The sequence below is a fragment of the Gopherus flavomarginatus genome, chromosome 6 (assembly GCF_025201925.1).
Source record: "Gopherus flavomarginatus isolate rGopFla2 chromosome 6, rGopFla2.mat.asm, whole genome shotgun sequence".
Lineage (NCBI taxonomy): Eukaryota > Metazoa > Chordata > Testudines > Testudinidae > Gopherus > Gopherus flavomarginatus.
In genome coordinates, this window is record NC_066622.1 from 112,712,491 (window position 1) to 112,740,386 (window position 27,896).

The 27,896-nt window shown below is 40.4% G+C and overlaps 1 protein-coding gene across 26 annotated transcripts in view; it reads right to left on the bottom strand.

Moving 5' to 3' along the window:
* JAKMIP3 (Janus kinase and microtubule interacting protein 3) overlaps positions 1-18,923 on the bottom strand; it is a 187,792-nt gene extending 168,869 nt beyond the window's left edge. For 24 of the 26 annotated variants that reach the window (XM_050959348.1, XM_050959347.1, XM_050959364.1 and 21 more), the window contains exon 1: positions 18,521-18,915. The gene's annotated coding sequence lies outside the window, so the exon portion shown is untranslated. Of the gene's footprint in view, positions 1-18,520 lie in introns of all 26 variants that reach the window. The other 2 variants (XM_050959345.1, XM_050959349.1) reach the window with 2 other exon arrangements.
* Positions 18,924-27,896: the final 8,973 nt, after the last annotated feature.

Genomic DNA, 27,896 nt, shown 5'->3' on the forward strand with positions numbered 1-27,896 from the left:
GTATCTGCACTGTATCTAAAGAAAAGGTAGAGTCTTATAACTCCAAGGGAAAATCATAGTCTAAGGAGTTATGCTGCAAATTCTGACAGCTCTGGATTTGTGAATGTTTGTAATACAGTTAAAGCAAATAAAAATAGTGGCCTAAATTCTCTCTTGCACCAAGATACTCTCAAAGCATGGGGAAGAGACATGGTGTAGTTAGAGACTCAGTTAGCTGTCTCTGCTCCTGGCACTGGCCTTACCTGCTCCCGCTGAAAACTTTCCCTGAGGGAATCTATTCCAGCTGGTGATTGCCAAATCACACAACACTCTGACCACCACCCCCCACCCCCACCAACAAGGCTGGATGTAGATTGGCACAGGAGCTTGGTACTCCAGCTGAGAACTTCCCCATGCCAAGGGGATTCTTAGCAGGCCAGATCTAGCTGATTTCCGGCCCCTTTGTGCTGCCTGGGCAATGCAAAGAGGGCAATCAGAGAAAAGAATCTGGCTCTGGAACTTTTAATTATTTTGTAAAATCTTAACTCCTCCTCCTCATACAATCCTCATGGTGTGTTATAAACTTGTCCATATTTTACATAATTTTATCATCAGCAAAATTAGCTTGTTACTGCTAAACAAATGTCAGATGGATATTTCCAATAAGGATCCTTTTGATGGCACCAAACACTTTTATTTAAGAAAGAAAAATAATATGAAAATTAATGAAGGGAGGAAAACTTTAAGCACATCCTTTTGTTTGGTGTTTCTTGTGTTAAACTGCTGCATACCTTGATGTCACATTATTATTTTTATATTCATCTGAATCCATGTGAAGACAAACACTTGAAATTTATTGTGAGTCTTGTGGTATTTGGTGTTTTTCTCAATGCCCCAGCTTTTGGAACCAAGAGATTGCATATTAAAAATCTCAGCATTCACTTAAAACAAATAAGTTTCTAGCCCTTGTGATTGTTGAGAAGAGTTTGAAAATGTGACCTGAGTGCACCCTAAAGGCTCAGAAACCTGAAGGTAGAGAAAGAGAACCTAAAACATATTGTTTTTTTTAAAAATCTCTTAATATTTAAGGCAATGTCATGATATTTTGGGTACTGAATCATGAACCCCTGGGGTTGGCAATACTGTATTTAGACACTATAGGCCTGATTTTCAGAGGTGTCAAGACTCCACAACTTCAAGTCAGTGGAAACAATGGGTGCTCAGGAGCTCTCAAAATCCAACCCTACTATATTGAGTCCTATTGATCTTTTTACTCTGCCAATAGTTTACTCAGAATGTAGAGCCAGATCCTCAGCTGGTTAAATTGGAGCTGTGTCAGTTTCCACCAACTGAGGATTTGCCCCTTAGTATTTTAAAAACATGAAAGAGGCTTAATTATTAATCAGACTTGGTATTTTCCTACCTGCAGTTGCCTTCAGTTTAAATTAGGATAATTTGCAAGTTTATATCTGTGTCAAAAAACTGAATAATAAAGTGAAAGTCTGAGCTCCAGTAACCACAGATAAGCTACATGGGCTTGATGATCCATGAAATACAACCTTTCCTTTCTTTCTTTATTTTCCTAGTAAAGTGAGAACTTGATTTGATGTAAGCATTATGCTGAAATTCACAGTACCATAAAATGCAAAGAGCAGCTACATAAAGAATACTCTTTCCTGTTGCCAGAAGAGCAGTCTCTAATTTAGCTTTCCCGTGCCTTCCCCACAACCTCCTTGTCACTTTGTAGCCCTTTGCTTGCTGTCATTTTTTAGCTTATTAATAAAGTGAGATTAAATATCATACTTACACTTGATTCTGAAATGAAGCAGTTTTGTCCCCTTTAACTTTTGATATCATGTAGGTGCCTTGAAGGACAGAAGGAAGTCTAGGCTAATATTTGACTAGCTTATTAAAACCAACATAAAATCAAGCCAGAAATGTAAAGCTGTGTCTCAAAATAAAATAAATAAATAAACAAACAAACAAACATTTGAAATCAGGATTCAGACCTCATCTACTATGAATGATTAGAAATGAAGAACTCTTAGCTGTCCAAATGCAACCCTGAAATAAACTATGTTCACTTTTTTATGCTGTTTAATATTATAGTAACCACTAACATAATTTCGCAAAGATTTCAATCCTGCATGGAGTGGAAGTCAATGAGAGCCTACAGAGGTCTGCACTTCGGAGTTGCTCTGCACCTTGCAAGGTCAGTTGTAGATTTCTAGTTCACATGTAAACCAGTGAATGAGGAAATATGCCATCATAAAGACTGATCAAAATATAACAAATCACTATTACTGTCCATAAACTCAGACTATGGAGAAGGTGGCTGAAAGGCCCAGATCCAGAACGTGCCAAAACTCTGCTGACGGCAAGATAGCAAACATGCTGGCCATGTTGGGGTATTATATATCCTTTTAAATAATTTCCCTCCTCAGCTTTAGGATTAATTTAAAAAATACTGTCCCTATGATATACTGTAAGGACCTTTTTGTGTCTGTTCTCCTGGCTAGCTGCATCAATACATGTTCCCTCTCTAACTTTTACTGAGGTGCCTCATTGTTATAACTGCCTTACTTTTTCCACATTGGAAGTTTGCACATTGCACATGGCGATTAATATAGTCCCACAGGTTACAAGTCTAGTCTTGTCTCATCTATTTATTTTTATTGCTAAAGCTAAAGCCTGCATATTTTAAGATGCAAGGAAACCAAGGATGTCTGAATCCTACAAATGCAATGATGAGTCTGTGACCTTATTGACATGAACTTCGACCATATAGATCTTTGTTGCAACCAGGGAACTATGGTTGCACTAGGTGTTGTACAGGGGAGGACAAGTGGGGTGTCTATGGAAAAGCTGTAATTTGCCAGTTATGATTATGCTGTCTGTATGTGTGTATCATTTTTGCATTTGAAGTTATGAATATTAGCTATGTACTTGTATCTCAATGTGTTTGATTCTAAGTAGCCTCAGTGAAGCATTTGGTCAGCTTCTTCAGAAAGGACTATTCTCAGTAAGTGCCCAGTCAAGAAACACTTTACTGACAACGGACTTTGGGAGATGCCAATCCACATCTGAGCTTTCCCAGGAACATTCAAACTAACATGTAAACAATGGTGTCAGCCTGCAAAAAGCTGAATCATTCATGGACATGTTACAAACTCCATCTTGTTGCTGTGACTTTGTACAGAAGACGACAGGGGTTTCCACCCACAAGAGAGAGAATATAAAAGGCCCTGGACACCGCTCCATTTTGTCCTCAGCTGGCTTGACAGATGGCCTCTCCACTCCAAAGAGATGCCTGAAAGAAACTGGAACAAAGCACAGTAACTATGGGGGTGTGTGATTGTTGGACACAGACTAGAAAGGAGTCTAGTCTGTGAAAGAAGCTTATTGAAACATCTCTGAGGGTGAGATTTACCTGTATTCAGCTTCTTAAATGTATTTGGCTTACACTTGTGTGTTTTGTTTTATTTTGCTTGGTAACTTACTTTGTTCTGTCTGTTATTACTTGGAACCAATTAAATCTTACTTTTTATGCTTAATAAAATCACTTTTGCATTTCTCTCTATATGTGTTATAGAGGGTGGACAATATATGAGTTTACCCTGTATAAGCTTTATACAGAGTAAAACAGATTTATTTGGGGTTTTGATCCCATTGGGAGCTGGGTGTCTGGGTGCTAGAGACAAGAGCACTTGCTAAGCCATTTTCAATTAAGTCTGAAGCTTTGAGGTTCATGGTTCAGACCCTGGGTCTGGGTTGGAGCAGATTGAAGTGTCTGGCTCAACAAGGCAGGGTTCTGGATGCCCAAATTGGCAGAGAAAATGGGCTCAAAGGTAGTCTCAGCACATCAGATGACAGTCCCACAGGGGTCTCTGCAATCAAACCCATCAGAGAGTCATTATAACACCACGATGGAACAGTACACCCATTTTCAGCCATCAGAAGTGCGTAATAGATGCCTATGTGACTCCTAAAACCACATATTACATATTTTAAAAATAATCATTACAATATTTAGGATCATCAGCAGTGACCTGGCAAGAAGATGTCTGCCAGTGTGAGCTTCCATAAAGGTTCTAAGCAGGGGCGACTCTAGGCATTTTGCCACCCCAAGCATGGCAGGCAGGCTGCCTTCGGCGCCGTGCCTGCAGAGGGTCCGCCGAAGCCGCGAGACCAGCGGACCCTCAGCAGGCACGGCTGCGGGAGGTCCACCAAAGCTGCGGGAGGTCCACCAAAGCTGCGGGACCAGCGGACCCTCTGCAGGCAAGCCGCAGAAGGCAGCCTGCCTGCCGCCCTCGTGGCGCAGGCAGAGCGCCCCCCACGGCTTGCCGCCCCAAGCACGCGCTTGGCATGCTGGGGCCTGGAGCCGCCCCTGGTTCTAAGAAAGGACCTTGTCCCCTGAATGCACAGTAGAAAGCACATGGTGGAGAGTGGACGCAACCCCACAGAACTCCATGGATTTCAAAAGCCTCCTCCTGCTGCCCATCTCCCACTACAGGGACTTAGCAATTTCAAAGTCAATACTTCCTCTCAATCACTCACATCAGCTATTACTTGTGGAGATGACAACTCAGTGCCACCAGGCATTGCAGACAGACCAGGGCAGTGATAGGTGGCCTTTGAAAAAATAGATTAAGTGTAATGCAACAAGGTAGCCAGAGGTCTATCAAACAAAGGCCATTTAACCCTCCCTTTGGGAAAAGACATCAAAAAGGTTTGATCTGGTGAGCTAAAATGAACAGGAGGAAGAAGGATCAGGAGAGAGAATACTAGATGCTTTTCACAGCACTTGACAAAGACTCTCATTGTCACATAGGAGGAGCTTGTCAGCCAGTAGACTAACATGTCAACAGAGTACTGGAGGAATTCTTTCGAATTGCCAGAAGCAGACATATTCAAATTCTAAGTTAATTGACACACAATACACACCACCAAGCTCAAATGTTTATTAGTCTAGTGCAGAGGTCTTCATTCTGTGGGGACATGGAGCAACATTTGGGGGAGTGCAACTGAGGCCCAGACTTGCCACTACAGGGGGCGGGGAGAGAGCACTGCCCAAATCTGCTCCTGGCCCCAGCCCCGGGGCTCTGCACCCAGCCATGGCTATAGGTCTCGGCCTGCAGCTGAGGGTCCGTTCCCACACCCAGCCATGGCCCCAGCCTCAGACCCCTTACACCTGTCCGCGTCCCCCACTCCCGGAACTGCGGTCCTGCTCCCGGCTCCATGGGGTGGGGGGGAAGTTACAGGGGTAAGGGGAGGCACAAGATAAAAAATTGGGGGATCACTGGTTTATTGGTCAAGTGATAATAAGGAAAACGGAAGAAATGCCCATAACAGCTTTATTGCATCTATTAATGTCTGTCTGTTAGAGGTAACATAACATTGCATCTCACTGTGGCCCAATGGATATATGTGTAGGTCAGGTTTGGAAGGGAAGAGAGAACACCTGCTGACAGCTGGTGTCTAGAGTGTTCCAACACCTCCCTATTTCAAATGTAAATCACTGATTCTACTGCAGAATTTTACAATTACATTTAGTTTGAGGGCTTTATGCAAATCCCTGATTCCCTTCTCCCTTATACTGGTGTAAATCAGAGATAAATCTGCTGAAATAAATGGAGTAACTGGTGCTATTGAAAGAAAAAACTGGACCAGTATGGTTTAAGAATAATTTAAACATGAATGACTTTATAAGGAAACGCTGCAATAGAATATCAGACTATTTCATGCCTTATGAAAAGCATTTAGAAACCTTTAATGAAGAAATACAGCAATAGTTTGAAACACTAAAATATCACTATTGTCCGTAGCAGCCCTTTGGACCACTAGAGCAGAACACTAAAGTACTTAAATTTATATAGGGAGTACTCATGCTACGTAGGGTAGGATGCGTCACCCATGAAAGCTTATGCTCCAATACGTCTGTTAGTCTGTAAGGTGCCACAGGACTCTTTGTCGCTTTTTACAGATCCAGACTAACATAGCTACCCTTCTGATACTTTAGACTTCATATCAGTGATTGGTCCTGTTTTTAAAATGATACCCAGTTGTTCTCTGCCTTATTAACTGTATACATATTGGGGGGGAGGAGGGATTTAAGAATATTTGAAGTGATCTGAATCAAGCACTCAGATCATCCCAGTAACTGACTTAATCACAGGCTGCTGAAAAAACCAGTGTTTGTGGATTATCCTTGGTTTAGAATGCCTATTCCATCCCTCTCCACTTCCCACTTCAGAGCTAAGCATGTCAACAGCCCCCATTTTTCTCAATTACAATAAACCAAGGCAGTATTGTGTTCTTTGCTAATTCATTTATTTAAAGACAAGACCCAGACAATACTATTTGCAAGGGATGAATTAGCTGTATTCAGACTGTTTGGACAGACCTGGTACTTGTTGCTGCCTGGATTTAAAGATGACAACACATTCTTCAGTATGATTAGTGTATTTGCAGCCCATTTACTTTTTAAAAAGAAGTTCACCTGAAAGGGCTTGGAACCAAGGATTTTTAAACAAATCTACAGAGAACTCGCAGCGACTTAAAATATAAAATTGCTGAATTTAAAGCTATTTAAAGCTTTCTTCATCTAAATGGCTGCAGTTGCTAGGCAACATGGACCACATATACGGAAGTGTCCTTTGCTGTGATGTGTTCTACTTTATTTTAGAAAATCTTGGTATATGTTTTATAGCTAGCCATGACTGTATATTAGCCTGATTTTTGTATTGTATTGTTAAATATTTAAATTTTTATTAGATGAATACGTAGTATTTTGTTGGGAGAATAAGTTCCACACACACTAGAACCTCAGAGGACTGTGGGGAGAGTTAGAGGAAGGCATCCAAAGCACATAAACATTGCTGTGTATAGTCCACTGATTAAGCATGAGTGGGGAATCCTTCCATGGTGGCAAGCAGTTCAGAAACTCAGTTTACCATGGTAGAGGCTTCCCTGTGTTAAAAAAATGATTCCAAGGGTCTGTAGGCAACTATGCAATGTGATTCCATGAGGTGCTGAGGGCTCTCAACTCTCACTAGATGCAATAGGAATTGAGGAAGATCAGGATCTGAAGGCTGGTCTACACTGGGAACTTACATTGGCATAGCTACATCTCTCACATGCGTGAAATCCACACCCCTGAGATGCAGCTATGCTGACCTAAACCCTCGTGTAGACAGCATAGGCACCAAATCCGTGGGTGCTCTGGGGCTGAGGCAGCCATGGGGAAAAATTAGTGGGTGCTCTGCACCCACCAGCAGCCAAGTTCCCCTCCCCGTCCCACCTGACCTCCTCCTCTGCCTCCTCCCCTGAGTGTGCCGCGTCCCCACTCCTCCACCTACCTCCCAACGCCTGCCACCACCGAACGGCTATTTGGCAGTGTGACAAGCTCCGGAAGGGTGGGGGGAGGAGCAGGAACATGGCATGCTCAGGGAAGGAGGCGAGGAAGAGGCAGGGCCAGGATGCTGATTTGGAGAAGGAGTTGGAATATGGGCAAGGAGGGGGCAGAGTTGGGGGGGACTTTGGGGAAGGGGTTGGAATGGCGTTGGGGCAGGGGTGGAGTTGGGGTGGGGCTGGGGCGGGGGGGGGGTCAAGCACCCATTGGTGCAAGCAGAAGTCGGCGCCTATGGTAGACAGCACTAGGCTAATGGAATAATTCTTCTGTTGACCTAGCTATCATCTCTAGGAGAGGTGGATTAACGAAGCGATGGGAAAACCCCCTCACTGCGGTAGTGAGTGATTACACTGAAGTGGTCCAGTTGTGCCGCTGTAACATTTTATGTGTAGGCATACACAGAACTGATGCCCTAGATAGTATAAGAGACAGGGAGAGAATGCTAAGTAAAAATCATTAACAACCACACTTTGCGTTTAGATAGTAACTTTCAACTGATGATCACAAATCACTTTACAGGCAATTAATGAAACCACAACAACCCCTTCAAGTAGCAACAGTAGTAGTTATTTCTGTTATACACTTTAATAACCCAAAGTTCAAAGAGTTAAGTAACTGGCCTAAGGCACTGTTAGTAGAATGGCCAGGAGTAACAACCAGTTATATGTTCTAACTCAGCAGATATGGTACATTGAAACAGGAGTGACAGCTCTCACAGTGCCAGTTAAGGAAGAGGAGGAGAGCTGCTTTTATGTTCATGGAGAGGAGATGGGAGGTTTTCCTATGCTATTAGCAGTAGAAGGAAAGCTGTGGTTTCCTCTAGTCCCTTTACTTTAACCCTTCTTCTGAACTCTAAGCAGTTGGACTGAATGAAATTTTTTGCTCCTGAAAAATGCAGATTTAGGTCAACTGAAACATTTCTGAGTTTGCGTTGATTCTAGTGAATTTTTTCAGTTAAAACAAAACCAAAAAAACCTGGAAATGTTGAAACAAATCATGTCCACATTAATAAATGTCTCATTCTGATTTTACACATTGGAGGACAAGGTGGAGCTCTCCTTATAACTTTAGCCCACTGATTAGGACACTCATCTCAGATGTCTGAATCCCCTACTTTGGAGCAGAGCCTGGAACCCAGGTCTCCCCTCTCCCATGAGCATACCTCACTACCAACTATAGGCTATTCTGAATAGAGGGGGTCATCTCTCTCAGTCTTTCATGTTAAAGCTGTTCTGCTTTGTATAACTAATTAGACAGTTATTAGACAGAGCAGAGACTGGATACAGGTCCCTGAGCGGCCAAACCCTTAGGCTATAGAGTCATTCTCAATCTCTGTCTCTAGTCCAATGATTATTTAATTATTCACACAGAGTGGAACAGCTTCAACAGGAGAGATTGAGAGAGACCCACCCCATAGCCCAGTGATTGGAGCACTCTCGTGAGAGGGAAGAGACCTGAGTTCCAATCCCTGATCCTGGGCAGAGATTCAAACCTGCATCTCTTGTATGCCAAGGACAGCTATCAAAAGGTGCTATTAAAGAACACTTATATGGCCTCTAGGACTGCCATGGCCATTGACTATAATGAGAAATGTCAGTTAATTGATCATAGTGAATTTGTAAATACTAGAAGGTATAGACCAGGGGTAGGCAACCTATGGCATGGGTGCTGAAGGCGGCACGTGAGCTGATTTTCAATGGCACTCACACTGCCTGGGTCCTGGCCACCAGTCTGGGGGGCTTTGCATTTTAATTTTAAATGAAGCTTCTTAAACATTTTTAAAGCCTTTTTTACTTTACATACAACAATAGTTTAGTTACATATTATAGACTTGTAGACAGACACCTTCTAAAAACGTTAAAATGTATTATTGACACGTGAAACCTTAAATTAGAGTGAATAAATGAAGATTCGGCACACCACTTCTGAAAGGTTGCTGACCCCTGGCATAGACCTAAGTGGACTTGAGGTGGTGACACTCAAAGAGGCCTTTAAATGACTAGAAACTAAACTAGAGAGAACTGAAGACATCCTTAAATGTTGACAAATCACAGGCTACGCTTATAGGTCACATTCCCAGAGACAGTGATAAAAAAAACAATGAATGTTAAAATGCAGTGAAAAGATGAGGCTTTGAACATGTGGGTTTGGCTTGGGGCGATAGCAGTACATTTCAGAATTTCCAGGCCAGTTTCCATTAGTGGTTGAGTGATTGGATTTCTGTATAGTGCTGCTATGTGTTAATGCAGTAACACTGAGAGATTTTCCTCTGAATTCTGTTTTAAAGATGCCTCTGTTTTAGCAAATCCTTTTGTTTGTTACTTCCATCTTTCACTCATGATTTGGAAAGAAAGAAGCACATTTTTGTCTCAAAATGTCAAATGCTGCCTTTCAGTGGCCTGTTTTTAAGGGATACCAATGTTGGTCTAGTTTGTTTACTAATGATAACTTAATTTGCTTTTGTTGCATGTTTTTCAATGTCACTAAGTTAGTGGGCATCTTTTTCCTCTTGTTAGGGAGCGTTTTCAAAAATGCTCAGTTTTGGTCTAAATCTGCTCCTGTTGTAGTCTGCTGAGCACTTTTGAAAATCTCACATTTAATGGCAAATGGAAGAAATTATTATTGGAACTGTTAGTAAATGAGATGTAATAATCTCTCTCTCTCTCTCTCTCTCTGTTCTTTCAAGTGAGTTTAGTGCATCTGAAAAATACCCAGCTGGCATCACTGCTTTTTTACAAAAGAGATTATAGAGTGGACAGCTGCAGTGGGCCCCCATTTATGGAATAATATGATAATTTGCTCTCATATCCATTGACCATGATGAGAGGCTGCCAGTTGATGACTACTGCTGTGGTTGGTTTTCTGAAATAGGAACTGGAAGATCACCAGCCCATGCTACAGTTAGTCTTAAAGACTCATTTTGGAAAAGTCTCCAACTCTGGAGATCTGAATCAGATCTATGTAGATTTTTTAATAAACGCATGTGCATACAAAAGTAAAAATACATATCTATTCTTGTGCGCTACATTTATTACAGTGCAAATGTCCAGTTTCAAGCCAACATTCTCTAAAATAAGATATATTCCCATTTTGTCTGCTATACTTTGATTATTTATTTTGATTTTTTTTTCCACAGAAAGTAGGGGAAAATAATCTGATACAAGTACTCTGCCCCCAAAGTGTTGTAAATCTTTCATTCAAATGTTTCAATGTAAAGCAAGAGAAATCAAGTCAACATAGATATGTATATATTTTGAAGATTTTAGGGTCTGAAAAATACTCTTTTTTTTAAATTTACTCTTTTGTTGCTTTGAATGTGTTCTTTGTCCCAAATTCCATCTCACCCATCTGATATTATCTTACTGACTGCAAGACAGCTCTGAAGAAAGTAGTTTCACACACATTAGTAAAGTTTCTTTTCTGTTTACATATTTTCTCCTTTTCACAAACAGTCTCAAAAATAGAGGAGGAGAGAGGAGCACAGATATTCATCTAGGTTCCGGCTTCTTGACTTCTTGATGATGATAATAAAATAATGATAATGATAATACCTATACAGTGCTTGTCATCAGTAGATCTCAAAGACCTTCAGAAGCTTTAATGTATTTATCCTTATAACTATGTACTTTGCCTAATAAAGAGGGCAAGCAGCCTGAATCTGAATATATAATAATCTTGTCCACACCTACATCTGCACTCTCCTTTGGCCCCTGCTCCTTTCTGCTCTACTTGTCTTCCTTTACTCTTGGCTTCAAACCCCCTTTTCCTGCCAACCTTCTGCTGAGAAAAATCTCCGGTGTCTTCAAGCACTCTCCTCCGTTTAATTCCTCTTTAAAATCTACTTATTTAATGAGGTCTTCCAAAGATGATTTCATTTGCTATTTTTCTAGATTGCTTTCTCATCTGCTGTGTTTTTCTCTCTCAATCAGGATTGTAAACATCCTGGGGCTAAAACCATTGGCCAGATCTTAAGCACACTCAGATCTTTTTGTGAAAAATCTTCAAGACAGACCAAGCAAGCCATTTTTGGAAGAATCCTGCAGGTTCTCTGATGTGATTATGCGAGACCCCTGCCTAAGTAGAGGTCAGCAGGTTTCAGCCTGCTGGGTTAATTGACAGGATAATGAGGAACACCTTGCAGCAAACCCAACTATTCCCTGCTGAATCTGAATGTATCACAGGAGTGGTTAAGGATAATGAGATTTCCATTCAATGACATTTTGAGGCAGCTAGGGTCTCCCCCTGATCCCTGATGGGTTGGTGGGTACCCTGTCAAACAGACTTTTGGGGATACATCTTCAGTAGGCCTCTGTCTTGAGAACACATGAACACTGTGCTTGTATTCATTTACACATACAAATGGGCATCTGCATGCATAGTTCATATAATCAGATCACTAATTGCTCAGTATGCATGTGCAAATACAGGTTCCAACCATGCACATTTAGTACATTCGCAAAATACAGAGCTACGTAGAGCGATTTCAGAACCTTCTGTAGAATTGGAACTACACAGCTAGAATCTTCTAACTCTGCAATCTCACAAGTGGGAATGCGAAAGTTCCATGCTGATTTTCTGGAAGTTTTAAGTTGGCTCATCTTTCTTTGTATTCAGAATACATTTATTTGAGCTAGCAACTAATATCAAGGAACAAAAGCACTTAAAGTACACTTGATGGTAGGAAAAAAGCAAATAAATAAATGATCTGGCAGAGAGGTAGACTAACCCACTGAACAAGGTGCCAAAACCCTAAAATATGTGCTTCCTGTAAGTAGATGAGCAGGATAATGCCAGAGAATGGAAAAGGGTGGAACAATATTTCTATTTTCTAGGGCCTCATGTAAAATACTGAGGATGCAACAAACAATAATAATTAAACCCTACTGTAATTAATCTGTCTTCAAACAACATAAGTAATAAATCACCTCCACCACTGTGGAGCCAAGGACAGAGTCCTGGTCCTTCAACTCCAGAAAGCACAAGTCTCTACCCCTTAAGCCAAAGAACATTTCCTACAGTGCTTAGTAATAGCTTCCCTTGTCCTAGAACTAGATCATTTATTCTCAGGTTGGCCCTTCCTTGTTGGTGGCAAGAGTGAATTTAGGACCAAAATCATTTCTATATTTTCTATATAAAAATATTTAGGCTTTTCATTCAATTATAGAGTTTAAGGCAAGAAGGAGCCACTAGATCATCTAGTCTGACCTCACGAATATCACAGGTCACCAACATCAGCCAGCACCACACACTGAACCCAATTGAAATTAGCTTTTAATATTGCTATTTTGTTGTTATGGCAGTATTTGACAAGAGGATTGCTTTAATCTATTGCCGTGAAATACTGGAAAATGTAATTTTAAAATATTTTTACTCCTGTTAATATTGCATAGAAAATAATATCCCATCCTGGCCAGTAATTTCTGAGTTCATTATTTAGAATGTGATCTATCCAGAGTGACAAGTTACAACCTTTAAGCCACAGTCCCCATGTTTTAAGTACGGTTATATCTTTCATCCCTATATCGCTTTCTCCCTTTTAAATCTCACATCCATTTGTTGTTTTGTTCTTTAAGGAATGTGAGTCCAGTTACTGTAGAAGAGTATAGCTTCAAGATATTTTTCAATGTTTTTTTCCACAGATATACAACTAAATAGCTTTAAAAAGTGGAAGGGCAGCATGGTCTGGGGATAGAGTGCGGACAGGGAGCCAGCAGATCTAGATCCTATTCTCAGTTGGGTTAGTCACTTCTCTCTGTATATCTACTTTCCCTTCCACCCTATCTGTTGTCTAATTAGATGGCAGATCTTCAGGACAGGGACGCTCTCTCATTTTTTGCACAGTGCCTTGCACAATGAGGTCCTAAACACAGTTAGGGCCTCTAAATGCTATAATAATCATAAGTACACCCACTGCAGGAGCAGATAATGTTTCTCCTAGTTAATCTGGGCTGAAAGGAGGGCCCTATCTCCCCTTGGGATTCACATCCAGACCCCTCTCCTGAAGTCGGGTGCCTAAGCCATTTCTTGCAAGAAAGGCAGCAGAGCACACTTAACTCCCCACAAAACAGCAGACTCCCGTAATCTTTACGTAGTGGTTAAGTACTCTGTACCTAACCACCGGACAACAGAGTCATTTTCATTCTCTCTCTGGCCCAACATATATTTCATTATTTATACCTAGTGGAACAGCTTCAACAGCAGAGACTGAGAAAGACCCACACCAGGATATCCAGAGCCCAGCGTTAGGGCACTCATCTGCGGGGTCAAGTCACAGGGGAGGGGAAACCTCAGGTCTAGACTCTTCCATGTCAGGCAGTAGGTGGGGGATTGAACCTGGGTTTCCCATATCCCTGGTGGGTACTATAACCACTTGGTTTAAGATTACAAGGGTGGTTGCCTCCAGCTCCCATTTTGTGAGGAGTTTGGTGTGCGGTGAGTATACCTAGTGTGAGACTTCTGCAGAGATTTCAGCATGAGACTAGCGTGAGAGTTGGGATTGAAGTGGCTGTGCGCAGGCCCAGTGGCACAAACTTTGACACCTTGGGGACCTCAAGAGTTAGGTGGCAGCTAAGTAGGGGTTTTGAGGATCTCAGAGGCCCCTAGATGTTTGACTTAGGTGCCTAAATCCTCTTACAGATGTGGGCCTTTGTACAGTTGAAATGCTAGCTACATCTGTAGAATACACACCAAAAAAGACATTAAAAATACCATTTAGGTTGCAAAATCAAGCAACTGAAATTTCCTGAAAGTTGGGAAATATCAGATTTACAGTTCCCTATGCAACCTTGATTCTGCCCCCTTGTGCAATTATCCTGGGCCCGAGTGAGTGCAGCTGTCCTCCCCCTGCCCTCTTCTACTACAAATGGTCTGGCAGCTCAATGGAGTTCTCAGTACTGTGTCGGCTGGTGGTGCTGCTTTGGAAATGGCATAAGCAAAATATTCCTGAGTAACACAAGCAAGAGAAAGAAAATAGCAAATTTTAATAACTTATATCTCAGCAAAAATTAAACGAAATTTCATAAACCTAAGAAAAAGCACTTCCCTAGCCCTAATTCTATGCGGATGGAATCAACAGGGCTCTGCATGGGCACAGGGATCTGTCTGTGTTGCACACCTTGCAGTATCAGGGCTTGGATTGTACACTCTTTGGGAGAGGGAAATCTTTATCTTTGCATCTTTTACTATCTTAATTACCCTTCCAAACACTATGATTACAATCACTAATACAGGTAATAATAATAAATATGAAACATTTTTTTCTAAATGTAAAAGTTTCTTTTTAAGGCACTATCCAAGTGAAAGGAAAAAAATAATATCTTTTCAAACTATTTAGCATTATTCATCAGGAACTAATATGACCATGTTGATAAAATAAGTTTAATGTTAAATTAGAGGGAGATTTCTAAAAGTGACAGAAGGATTTAGGATCACAAGTCTCATTTAAAGTCAGTGAGTCTTGTGCTCATAAATGCCTTATGTGTTTTTTTGGGGGGGAAAAATCTCACCTTTAGGGTTCAATCATGTTCCCTTTGAAGTTAATAGAAGTTTTGCCATTGGCTCAAATGGGAGGAGGTAGGATCAGGCCATTCAAACTTAATTGTTAAAAGAAAATTAAGCACCATTAAAGTGGAATCTCATTCAGATTTACATCCTAGTAATGTACAGTAATACCATTTTGAGTTTATTGGTGCTGCTCTTTATTTCTGGCATGTGCCTAGGGACACATCCATTACGAAACCAAGGGACAGGCGAGGCAAAAGAGAGCAGCATCACAAAAATAAGAGAAGTTTTTGTGCATCCAAAGTACTGGTTCCATCAGCTAATTACATTTATACAGATTTGCACAAAGGGTTGAAATAGAAGTCAGGGCTACCATAAACAGATGGCAAGTCTAAATATCACTGAATAGCATATCAGGTTTGCATAGCTAATAGTCTGCCATTCAATTAGATTACTTCCATAGCAACCTCAGCAATACATGAAACACATTCTAGCCATCACTTATCATAAAACAATCCTCATGAAACAACAGATGTAATTTGGTTACTAGCTTTACATGGGTCACCCATATTTGAATTAAATCTCAGGACACTCGCATCTTAGCCTGGGAAAGCATAGGAGAATCACAGAGGGCACTGTTCTGGAGCACCTCGAAGTACCCCAAAGTTTACAGGCTGTCAAGTAACCAGCAGTCTTATCAGTAAAGCAATTCAGCCTTTATAGTTGGTATTACAATATGAGGATTTTGGGTGGGACCTAGAAAAGGAGAAAATGGGAATCCAGAAAAAAACAAGTTAAGTGATAATATCCATCCATTTCCCAATTTAAAGTGACCTATTATCTTAAGCCAGTTCCTATGAAAGATAATTCCCCCTTTTTGCATATTCTCTTGGTCAAGGTCCCTTGATTTTGGGGTTGGTGGAACAATGTGGCAATTACAATATAAAAGAACATCCATTTGTGTTGTTTTAAAGTACGCCAACATACTTCCCCCCAAAAGAGCACAAGCACTTATTTTAAGAAATATCATTTGCCCGCAAACTATTTTTCTCACGTTTTAATTAACCCTTTCGCTTCAGTTATTAATACTTTTTGTACAGAGTACAAAAGTGAGAGCTGCATTTGGAGACTAAAGAGTATTGCTGGAATAACCGAATTGTTGGATAAATGCTGGACTCTACTGAACCTGTTGCCTTTCTTCAGTGTCATCAGTTAATAAGGAACCCCTTATGAAATGGTCCTGGACACATTAAGAGTGCAAGATAATGTGATTTTTTGACCATCTATAGGACAATTATGACCCTGCTCTAGAATTGAACAGGATGGTTCAAAAGGAAGGATGCCATTCCTATTAAAGTGTAATTTCTATAGAACCTTATCTAATTTCTTTTGACTTTTGGTTTGTCACTATCCACTCCTACGGGACTTTACCTTAGGAGACAACATAGGAAAATAAGATTTGCCATTCCAGGATAGACCATTGATTTATCAGGTTCAGTATCCTGCCTCCAATGATGGCCAACACTTGATGCTTCAGAAGAAGGTGAACTCCCCTTTCCTTTCAACCCTCATCTCATATTATGTTCCTATCCAGTGCTACAGAGATGGATATGAGAGTCAAAGGCAAAACTGATTCCCTAGTGTCCCTTACAGCGATTAGCTTATATCTGGCTTATTCTTATCACAAGATCCATGACTACAAATGTTGCTATTTGTCATAAAGTTATCCCGTCCTGTTAAAATCCAACTATGTTATGACTATTTGACAGACTGATTTTGGCTACTTTATTGAATCAAGATGTGTTCAAATCCCAGATTCAAGTCAATTAGCTTGTGCAAGACTTTCTGTGAGTGTTTCTTCTTTTCACCTTCCATGAAAGGAAATCTTGAACCAGGGTGGTTAATTACTTATATAGTAAAATAAGATTCACACCTACAAACTTTTGAGATGTTTGTCACCTTCCTTCAAAAGGATAAACACAGATCTTTTGAAGGAAGGTGTTAAAATGAAAGAATCATTATTCAAAAGCATTCTGTTATTGAGACAAGCATTCATCTGTAAGTACTAATTTGCCAATTAGTTTTGAATCTGAACTCATTGCAGTACAAGGCAATGTTTAAAAATTATATTTTTACAAGAGCAAAGCCTAATTGTGCTCTTGCTCACATAAATGGGTAATACATGTAAAAACTTTTTAGAAAGTTTTACAGTGCAAGAGATGTTAGCAACTATCACTTTCTAAATATTTAATAAGAAACAGAGATAGACCTTGATTCACGAAACATGTTTAAGTCTGTTTCCTATTCAGAACAGTTAGTGGGACTTGAGCATGTGCTTAAAATTAAGCTTATGCTAAAGAGCTCTCCTGAATAAGGATGCTTTCTTGAATCAGAGTCTTAGTTAGAAATGCAGGTTTCTCCTGTTCCAAGAATGTGCCTGTCCCTATCCTGGTAGAATTGTTAACATTTTTTTTTTAATTCAAGACCTGCTCAGAATTAATTCTTGTATCATCTTGCAATTGACATTTTACTCCAGAGAAGAGTCATCAGTTTCCAGTCCAGAAGGTTAATAGAGCTAATATGAAATAAGCAGAACTTAAACTTTGAGAATAAAGTACTAAAACAGCTCCCATCCCAAATTCTCCTGTACTATGTGCTTCAAACACCTGTAATACACTCACAGTCCTACACTGTAAAACAAAGCCCAGCATTTACGACAACATATTACCCACTGTATGTAAACCAAGAGAACTGAGTCCAAACTGCTGGTAGCAATATGCAGCTATACCTTTCAAGTGAATGACTGGTGCACAGGAATAATACCATAAATGTAGACTCTGTTGTACAGTACATGGATTCTCTGAAAGTATCCTGATGTAAGAAATACGAGACAAAAACCAATCTGACTCAGATCTAATGTTTTTGCTGTATAGATTCTGTCTGCATTTTAAACAGTGTCCAGGCAGAGGTAGACACATTTATTGAAAGGAAAAGAAGCTTAATGGGAATAAACAACATTTATAGCCAAAAAGGAGGAGACATTTGGAAAAAGGCAGCTTCCCTTTTAATCTAACAGGTTAAACATCACAGAATAGGAAATGGTTCTCATTACATGCAGTATGTGCACCTATCAGAGTTTAGAAAATAGGAAATGTCAAAATCATTAATTTAGTGAACATAAGAAGTACCCTGCTACAATAATCCATAACTTGCAAGGCCCTGAAAATAATGCAACATCTACATGCACAAATGCAGAAGGGATCTGAATTTACAAACATAGTTTCTGGCATTTCAGTTCAACCACATTTGATTCAGACTCTATGAAGACTCTTTGATTTAGTAGCTACAACAAGAAGGTGCAGCTACTTATATAATAAAATATAATGGCATTACATTAGGAAGGCCTACATGCTTCCTAAGTGAAAGCTGCTGGGAATCATAGCTGCATTTATTAATCATACCAAAGCTGTTAGATATTTAGAAAAATTATGCCCAAAACAGCATGCAAAACAGGATGTCTGCAAATGGATTAGACAAAACATATAAATAGATCATTCTTATGTAATTGTACATATGAAGTCATATATTTATTACATACATATATATTGACAAACATGTAGAGAAACTAACCTTACAGGCACGCTCCATCATGATGCACACTGCTTGTCTGCTTTACCTGAGGAAAGTACCATTCCTTGTACGCAGTGCACTTCATTCTAAAAACCATGGGCTGTTCCTAGCAGACAGATTTTAAAGGATTTTTTCACGATTCATATTGCAAAATACTTTTTTAAAAAAATCCATCTCTGCTGCATGAGATTACATTTTCCATTTCTATCCTCTGAACAGTGGGACCAGATGAGGAATGATTCATCAATCAGTCCAGGGAAGCATTTAGAAGAAGGGTGGGGGAAAGGAATCAACCATACAGTAAAAGCTGCTCACCATGTTCACACCCCCAAAGTGAAGAATCAGACCAGCCTAACTGAGGAGAAGCTAAAGATGAATTTCACAGGAAGGCTGCAGTTGCCGGGTGAAGCACTGGAAGCCCTGCTCCCTCCTGGGAGAATGAGCTCATTGCGAACATCCAACAGCCGCCCCTCAGCCATTGCAGTGTCACTGCAGCTAGCAGCTGAGTGCAGGAACGTCATCAAAGGAGCTCACTTATAAAACTGATAATCCTCGCTTTTAGAAATCTAAGTCAAATACACAAACGGGGATGTAATATTAGAGCACCTCACAACTAGCCCAATCAGAAGTCCCTAGAAAAGAGGAGGAAATCATAAAGGCTCGCTCGCCTGTTGTTTTTATTAAGCCTACAGTTCACATTCTGTACAGTGTGAATCTGGATTTAACTCTTCCTCTTGCAAGGGTTGTGTTTTTGAACAGGATAAACACAATTTAAAGGATATTCACATTTAACTATAACTGGTAGCTTTTGCACTTGATGATAGCAAAGGGGACATTTCAAGTGCATAATGTTAAACAGAAATCCTCAGCACCCCACTGCAGGGCCAGGTACTAGCAACTTAACTTTGATCAGAATGTCATTACTGAGTATTTCTTCATTCTGCAGTTATGTGAACATGAAAATTTACTGGCAAAAAGGCAGGTGCTTTCCTGAGCTCCTGTAAGGTATTATTTGAGAATTAAAGCACGGCAGACAGTAAAAAACTTAATTAACCCCTTATTTACTGCCTCTTGCTATCTGAGCATTTTCAGCAATCCCACTCACAATGCTAACATTCCCCCTATTATTTCTATGCTAACAAACAAATAAAGACAAGTGGGCCAATGAGTGGCATGAATTGTATTTTGGGTGCCTTTTAGGTTTCAATCTCTCTTAGGAAAAGTGGATTTGGTCACAAGACATTCTGATCTGCACCAGAACTTTGCAAGATTTAAGGTACACTTTTTCTTTCTGACAATTGTTCAATCCCTGGTCATAAATTGATTTAAAATGTTCAAGTTTTTTTAGATTTAACATTCCAAGTAAAAACCCTTACTTAAGCAAAGATTCCATATCATATAGAGGCAGGGCTTAGTGGACTGAATACAGGATTGGGAGCCAGGAAATCCCATGCTTTAATGCCCACTCTGACACTGACCATTTGCAATGTTGGCCAAATCACATAAACTTTTGATCTCCATTTTCCTATCTGAAAAAGGTATATAATATTACATTCTGCAAAGAGACATTGTGAGGACTGGTTAGCTTGTAAACTGCTCTGAAGATGAAAAATGACTGCAAAATACTATTAATATAGAGGCCAACTGTTCACCCATGGTTCTGGTTGATGACCATTATCCATGTGACACAGGGTCATTCCGCCACCGTACAAACAGGTGGCGATGCAGGAGGCTGGTGTGACTCTGGGAATGAAGTGAGACAATGAAGCACCATTTCTGCTTCATCATCATCAACAGAATCCTCCTGTAGCCCTGTCACTGTGAGTTTCTCTTTCCCTCTTTCTTCCAGTCCTTGGGGGTGCAACAGGAAACCATGAGAGGAGCCAGTTGAAGAAGACTCTGAATTTAATCCAAAATTTGGGGGAGCCAAGGCAAATGAAGCAGATTAATGGTGGAGGGTACAATTGTATTATTCATTTGGTATGGCAGAAGGTAAACTGTCCTGTTTCCCACCAGAATCCCCTAGTGGCCCTCTGACAATCAGGACCCAGACACTGCAAGGGAGAACAGGAGGCCTAAACCTCAAAAGAATAAATAATTGGATTGACTGATTATATACAATATTACTGTACTATAAAAGTGTATTGAGTGAGGTCTTTTGTGAAAGCCGGTGACCTACTGGTGATTAATACCATTGTGAAATGTAGATATTTACATTATATGCTAAATTATTAATATTCACTGATATTAGACTTTAAAGTCTGTGACCAAATAAAGAGAGAAACAATTTTTCTCTCAAATGGGAGGGAAGGCAGCTATCTACCTGTCTCCAATGTAAATTAAACATTATAAAAATAAAACAATGGAAGTCCTGTATACATACAAATCAGCAGGGAGATGGGACGTCAACAAGAAGAGAAGAACAGCAGGAAGCCTTCCTGACTCTTGCAACATGGTCAATGAACTTGGGGAGATATAAGCTGTCAGGGTCGCCTCCCCATTCTGAACTTTAGGGTACAGATGTGGGGACCTGCATGAAGACCTCATAAACTTATTTCTACCAGCTTAGGTTAAAAAATCCTAAGGCACAAATTCTTTTTTATACCTAGGATTAAGTAACGCTGCCATCACCAAGTGATTGTGAGAGTTTCAGTCAAGAAAAACATTCTTGGGGAAAACTTGGGGCTGGAAGAGTTGCTAAAGTCCTCCTGCAAAGAGTAACTGAGCAGCAGAAGCCAGCGTGAAATCTTCTTGCTTTTGTGCTTACTGCTGGTGTCAAGGCTGAGCCAGAGTTGCAAGGCAGATGTTGAAAAAGCCTTTAGTGGCCTGATTGAATCCCAAGGCATCACAGCCCCCAAAGCTTTAAAGACTCCTGTTGCCTGCCCAAGAGGAACACTGTAAAAACAGATCAACCCCATGGGTATCAAGTCAACTACACCTAAATGCATTAGGCAGCCACACCACAACCAAACTACACATAAAATCAGAGCATACCATAAACCAATCTCACTATAGCCAAACTACATACAAAACTAATGATGACCTACCAGCTCATATGGCTTTGTGCCCTACCCATTGTCCCTCTGTGTCTATCAGGTTTTTGGGAGGAGGCTTGCAGGACTAATGGCCAGATAACCTATCTGTTTCCAGAGGAAGGTATTACTTTAATTCTTTGTCTCTCATGACTCTACCTCTTTCTCAGTTTTGTCAAGCCTCTTCTTAGATTGGAAGCAAAAAGCAGCCAGAATTAAATCCAGTAAGGATTAGATTTGTATCACAAAACAAAACAAATTAAAACCAACTTTAATGAAAAAAGAGGACAGCCATGAATAAATGAAAGATTAGATGAGAGCCCACTGAGACCAAATGAAAGACCAAATTAAAGCTATCCAGAAAATATACAGAAGATGGCTAAGATCTTGAATTTTGTATTATGATCAGCGGAACTGGAGGGACTGTTATTAGGGGAAACTAGAGGAACAGGGAATGGGTGGACTTAGGTTGGAAGCAACTCAGCTACCTGGACAGAGCAGGCCACAGGGTTTAATAAAGTTCCACTTGTTCAACTTACCCTGCACTTAGGCGTCACTCTTTGCTAATGAAAAAGCCTGACTGAAGCTATGATACTCTTTGGAAGCTATTCCCCCCATTCCTTTGTGCACTGCATACAGTAGTTAAGTGATGACCATCCAACTAACTGAAGGACCTAACCTCTTGCTCACTCACTGTTCTACCACAAAGAAAGCAGTGTTTTGTCATAAACCCCAATCCAGCAATGAGTTCTGTGCAAATGGACACTCTATTCAGAGTCTCGTTGAAGTCAATGGGTCTCATGTGAGATACAAAAAGAAGCATATTGTAGGAACGGTGCCTTAAACTCACACTGTAAAGCTGCTACATATAATATTAAGAGCAGAAAAAAGTGCTGCAAACTTCAGAAAATTCTAGTTTTTTTAGATTTGGCAAAAAAAATTTTACATACAAAAAACCTAGATGCTTTGCCCAGCACTTCCTACACTTCATCATGCAAATATATCTTAATGTGGCTCATCCTTTGTCAACAGTACAACTCAACTTTTCCCATACTGCCCTGCCCCACACACTCTCCCACACCTATCCGGTCTAGACATGGATCCTCCTCCGATCTGTCAGTATGTGAGGGATAGGTTGGTTGTGACTTCTGACACCTGTCATGACTCCCACACTGAGAACTCCTAAACTAGAACCCTTCAGAAAAGATCTGAGGAACACTGGTATAGCAGTAAGGTGACCTTTAGTATGGAGGGATGGCAAACCAGTATATTTCCCTAGCACTGAAATCGCTTTAAATAAGGCCTTAGCTTATATAAATAAATCTTTGAGGACTTTGTGAAATTCAGGCTGTAATATCTGATCCATTAGTGCCAGTATGATCTGTCATGTAGTTAGTAAAGGCTAAATATTGTGCACGTTAGAAGGATTGACAGCAACCCCTTTGCTCAATTTACAATCCATGGATATTCTGCTATTCTTCAAAAAGTGCATTCTTCCTGTTCGCATATTGTCTGAGTCTGTAGTTGCACAAAGCGGGGCTAGTTTCTTAAGAAGATTGGGAGTCATTTTAATGAGCGTAAGTAAGATTGACTTTGGAAGGAACAGTATATGCTTAAGCCTCCTCAGAAGCTTGGTATTGGTCTCCAGTATGATAACCATGTTCAGCACAATCCAGCACTCAGGAACATGAGGTAGATTCCTGGAGGGGGTTTTGGGAACCAGTTAATGACGTAATTACAGTCATCATAAATGCAGATGATGTTTTTCCGCCTCTGACATATGTCTTGATAATACCCTTAACTACCTCAGAACATCACAAGTGAGCGAGCAAAACATAATAGAAATTGCTTACGTAGAAATATGAGATGAGACTGCAGGATCTGGTGACATAAGACAAGCCCCTCCATGAAGTTAGAGGTATATTGCCAACTTTTCATATATAATCCAAACACTTTTACATTTTATCTATCAGAAGAGGAATATATTGAGAAAAACACCTCACCTGATGACCCTCAGAAAAATCTATAGGGAAAAGTGGGATAAATGCAAAGATGTACATGAGGGAAGTGTAAAGCAAGAAGCCATCATAAGTTTACATCACTCAGAAAGTATCACTCTAGGCTTGTCAGCTGGCTAACTGCACTAAAAAACTTTATTTGGGCAATTCATGTTACTTAGTGAACTCCAGCCATGCTTTTCTAGTTGGTGACAAGGCTCACAATCTGTACTTCAACTCTGTGTCAGCTTTAGCGAGCATACCAGAAATCTTACTATTAGAGCAAAATTAAAATTTTAAAATATATTGGGGAAAAGGGAAGCTGAAGAAACTTCCATAGTATGTTTCCACATTTTTAATAAACCCTAGAACTGGTCAAAATGTTTCAAATATTGGACAAAAAATTGTTGTTTTTTAAAGTTATGATCTTTAACCCCTTCTCTCTATACTATTTCACAATTTACTATGTAGCCTTGATGAAGACCAGAAAGCCATGCTGGTGGCTGTGTGGATAGCATTCTGCTGTCCCTAGATATAAACATCTTTCCCGGTCTCTTGTCCAGTAAGGCTCAGATCCTTGTAAAGGTAGCACAAACAACCTAAAGGAAGGAGCACCCCATATTACTGTGCCAGGACTACTGTGGCCAAGCCAGGAGCAACTTTTTCATTCCCTAAGGTGAGTTAAATCTAGACCCCCTGGCCAAGATAATATTGCTGTGATATGACACTTTGTAATACAGGGGTATAAAACTCAACATAACTTTTAGGAACAGTGATAAAAGTCCTCTGTTGAGGAGAACAAAAAAAAAAGTGAGAACAGTTAATGGCTATTGTTTTTACAGTTTTTTTCTGCCAGAGATAGACTCTTTTGCACATCTTTCCAGGGAACACTATCACAGCACCTGGAGGCTAGAACAAATTAACAGGATGTAGTCCTAAAGGAGTTTTCCTTTATTTGTATTTCAGATACACTCTCTTCTGCATTTTGAAATATATATAGTTTCTTTCCAGTAAGGAGAGGAGTAGAGGTTTCTGGCTGTCACTGCTTTGGAGCTTTTGAGGTATTATATCCGTTAAAATAGATTCTCTTATCTTTAAAACAATTTACTCTTAATTAGAGTTGATGAGCCATGTTGCCTTGCTCTTCTGTAAAGTGCAATGCACACCTATGGTGTTTTAGGAATCAATGATGCTAGTCACCAGATTACCATCACCAGACCTCCAAAAATTGATGCAATCAAAAAATAACACTCATATAAAGGCAAACACCCACACTCAGTGTTGATGTTAAAGTACTGATAATTACAAACATTCAAGAATCATGAGACAGAATCTAAAAATGCATGAGATTGGCTTAAGTATAATAAACCATATTGTTTTTCCATCCGCCTTTTGATTTTGTTTCACTTTTAACCAGAGGCCCCTCCAACTGATGTAAGATTATCTCAAAATTCAACCTTAAATACATATGCACAAATGCAAGCTTCCCAGTTCACTGATCAAAGGAGATGCTCCTTGCTCTCTACTATCCCCTGGAGTGTGGGGAGCTGCCATTCTCCTCCTCTGTATCCTTCTCCCTAATTAGACAGAATAGCTGCTCAGTCACATCTCCAAATCTACCCCTAAATTCTCATGTCCCCTCTGTTTTCCCTCCCTTTTGCCTCACAGTTGCCTACTCTTCAGTCTGCAGTATTGGCAACCCCAAACATTCAAAGTGAGGCCCCTCCAAAATCATTTTGGCCTAAAAATCATGAGACTATTCAGGGTAATTTATATTATTAGCCTTCCAGTTTTTGAGCCCTTAGGGTGAACCTGGACTATATCTCCCATGATACATCATACGCTACATGACTCCCATTTTATACCACAGAGGTCTGTAAAAGGGGAGACCATGGTGCATCATGGGATATGTCCAGCCAGGGAGCCCAGCCAATGGAGAGAACTGGGGGCATGAGGCATCCAAACTTCAACTCCCTTGCGGCACCACAGAAGTGTATGCAGGCATCATTTTAATGTCCAAGTGACCCAAAAACAAAACATTTCAATGGAGTTTGACAAAGCAAAAGAGTCAAATTCAGGTCAACCAGACAAAACCAAGCATTTCATTTCGATTTTCCTTTTGGAAACCTACAGTTTTCAGCTGAAAGTTTTTGGGCTTTAGGTTTCCCGTATTGCCAACCCCAAAAGTACAAAACTTATGAATCAGAACCTCTTTCCCCGCACCCCAAAACAATGAGTTAAAAAACAAAGACGGTATATCATGCCTTTTGGTCTGTTTTGACTATTGAACTGCCCTTGCCCACCCTATTTGGGTTGCTAACTCTACCACGTCTATAGAGTAAGTTTATTTTGGACCTCGCTACTGGAGCTCTCACTGGAAAACCTAACTAAAATCAAGTGACACAGCTTTGTAAAACATGTTGCCTGATGGTGCAGAGCTTCCAGCTGCTTTGCAAATCCATTCTATGCCATCTATTCCCTACATCTGTCCGACCTCGGCCCAACTATTATTTATGCACCACCCCACTCCCACATCAAGTTTGCTCCACCAGCCACACATCAATTGTGACCCTCCCCATCCGTCCCTTGTCCCCCTCCCTACAGTGTACCTCTGCTTCTGCTGCAGGTCTAGGGGTCCTTCATTCCTTTTCCCAGGTGTGGGGGCAGCTGCAGTGGGGTCCTCTTCTCCCCCTTTCCATGCCTAGGAGGAAGGGCAGTTCAAGTGGTCCTCAACCCCCTCGCCATCTTCCCAGACAGAGGGGACAGCTCCAGGGTTCTTCTCCACCTTTCTGCCTTTCCAGGTCTGGCATTATGGGGATGGAGACAAGAGGGTGCAACCATGGTCTTTCTGCTCCCTCCTTCCTTCTATCCACTGCTCCCGGTTCTCCACTCCCCTCAGGTGTCAGTGAAGTTTTTAGGTAGGGAAAGGAGGAAAGCTCCTACCTGCCTCTTGCAGCAGATCTAATTGACTGCTGTTCCCCAGGAGATGGGGAAGTAGGGAAGGCAACCAATCAGGGGGGTTCCCCCAGGCAAGACTGAAACTCTCATGAATGCAGAAGTTTCTTGTCCCATCACAAAACTAGCTCCAGCAGAGGTCAAAATTATTACTTGTGATTAAATTGTGAGAGTTGGCAACACTGGCAATCTTGAAAAAAACTAAAAATTTCAGTGGAAAATTTTCAACAAAAATATTTCCCTATTTTTGTCAATATTTTCCATCGGGGGTTGGGGGGGATAACATGGTCATTTTCTGACCAGCTCTAATATAGGCAAAGGAAAGTGGGGAAGGTTGTATTACATTATTGTATGGGGAGTTCCCACAAAACCCCTACCTCCTCTGTCTGTATTAAACACCAAGTGCACAGAGTGCTGTGCAAAGAGGAAGAGTCAAGGACTGACGAATCTGTTTGTTTGTTTTTCCATTTAATTAAAAACACGATCACAGCCAACAGTATACTGGGCAAACAAGTATATTCAGGACTGGCATTGCTCAACTGAGTGTTTGTGAAAACTGTGCAAGTGCATCCTCCCCAGGTACATTCCTGGTAAATACATGAGACTTCGTGCATTCTAGTGAGCACAAATGTAAATAAATAAATATATAGCCTTTCTGAAGTACATTTATGAGGTCCAGAGATAAATCATCTCTGTCAGGATGATTTAATATTCAGAGAGGGGCTGACTCTCTGAGTCATGGAGATCATCCTGAATCCCCATTCAATGTGGTAGCAAAATTTTAACATGGGGCTTCCAGGAGTACAAGAGACTAAAATAAAATCACCAAACAGAACTATATGCAAATTGATTTCCTTGTGTTTGGCACACATCTGGTTGGTGCCAAGATGTGTTATTTATTTATTTTGTTATTAATATGATTTGAATTCTAAGGGTCTGATTGTCATTTACACCAAGACCATAGTACACTGTTCTGGCAGTGTAATGGGACCTCAAGGTGGGTGTAAATTACTGAGAATGACTTAAAGCAGTAGCAAACCAAATTAAGCTAAATCAATATTAATCACCATTAAACTAAGGGGGCTGCACCAATATAACTAAATCAATTTAGAAACAAATTGAGTTTCACAAGTACAATTTTTTTGTATAGACTAGACCCCTTTATTTCCTTATTTCTGCAGAGTAGGTGTAAAATCAGACCATTAACCCTACTGTGGCAGTGCTGTTTTGGTTTTTAATTTGCAGATATAAAGGAGACAAACAACAACAGATTGTCTTATATGTCTTATGAGCAACCCAACTGTCTAGATAAGATGTGTAAGAGACATGCATGATCTTTTCAGCAATGAATAACCCAAAGGAACCACAATCAATGACAATTTAGACAGCTAA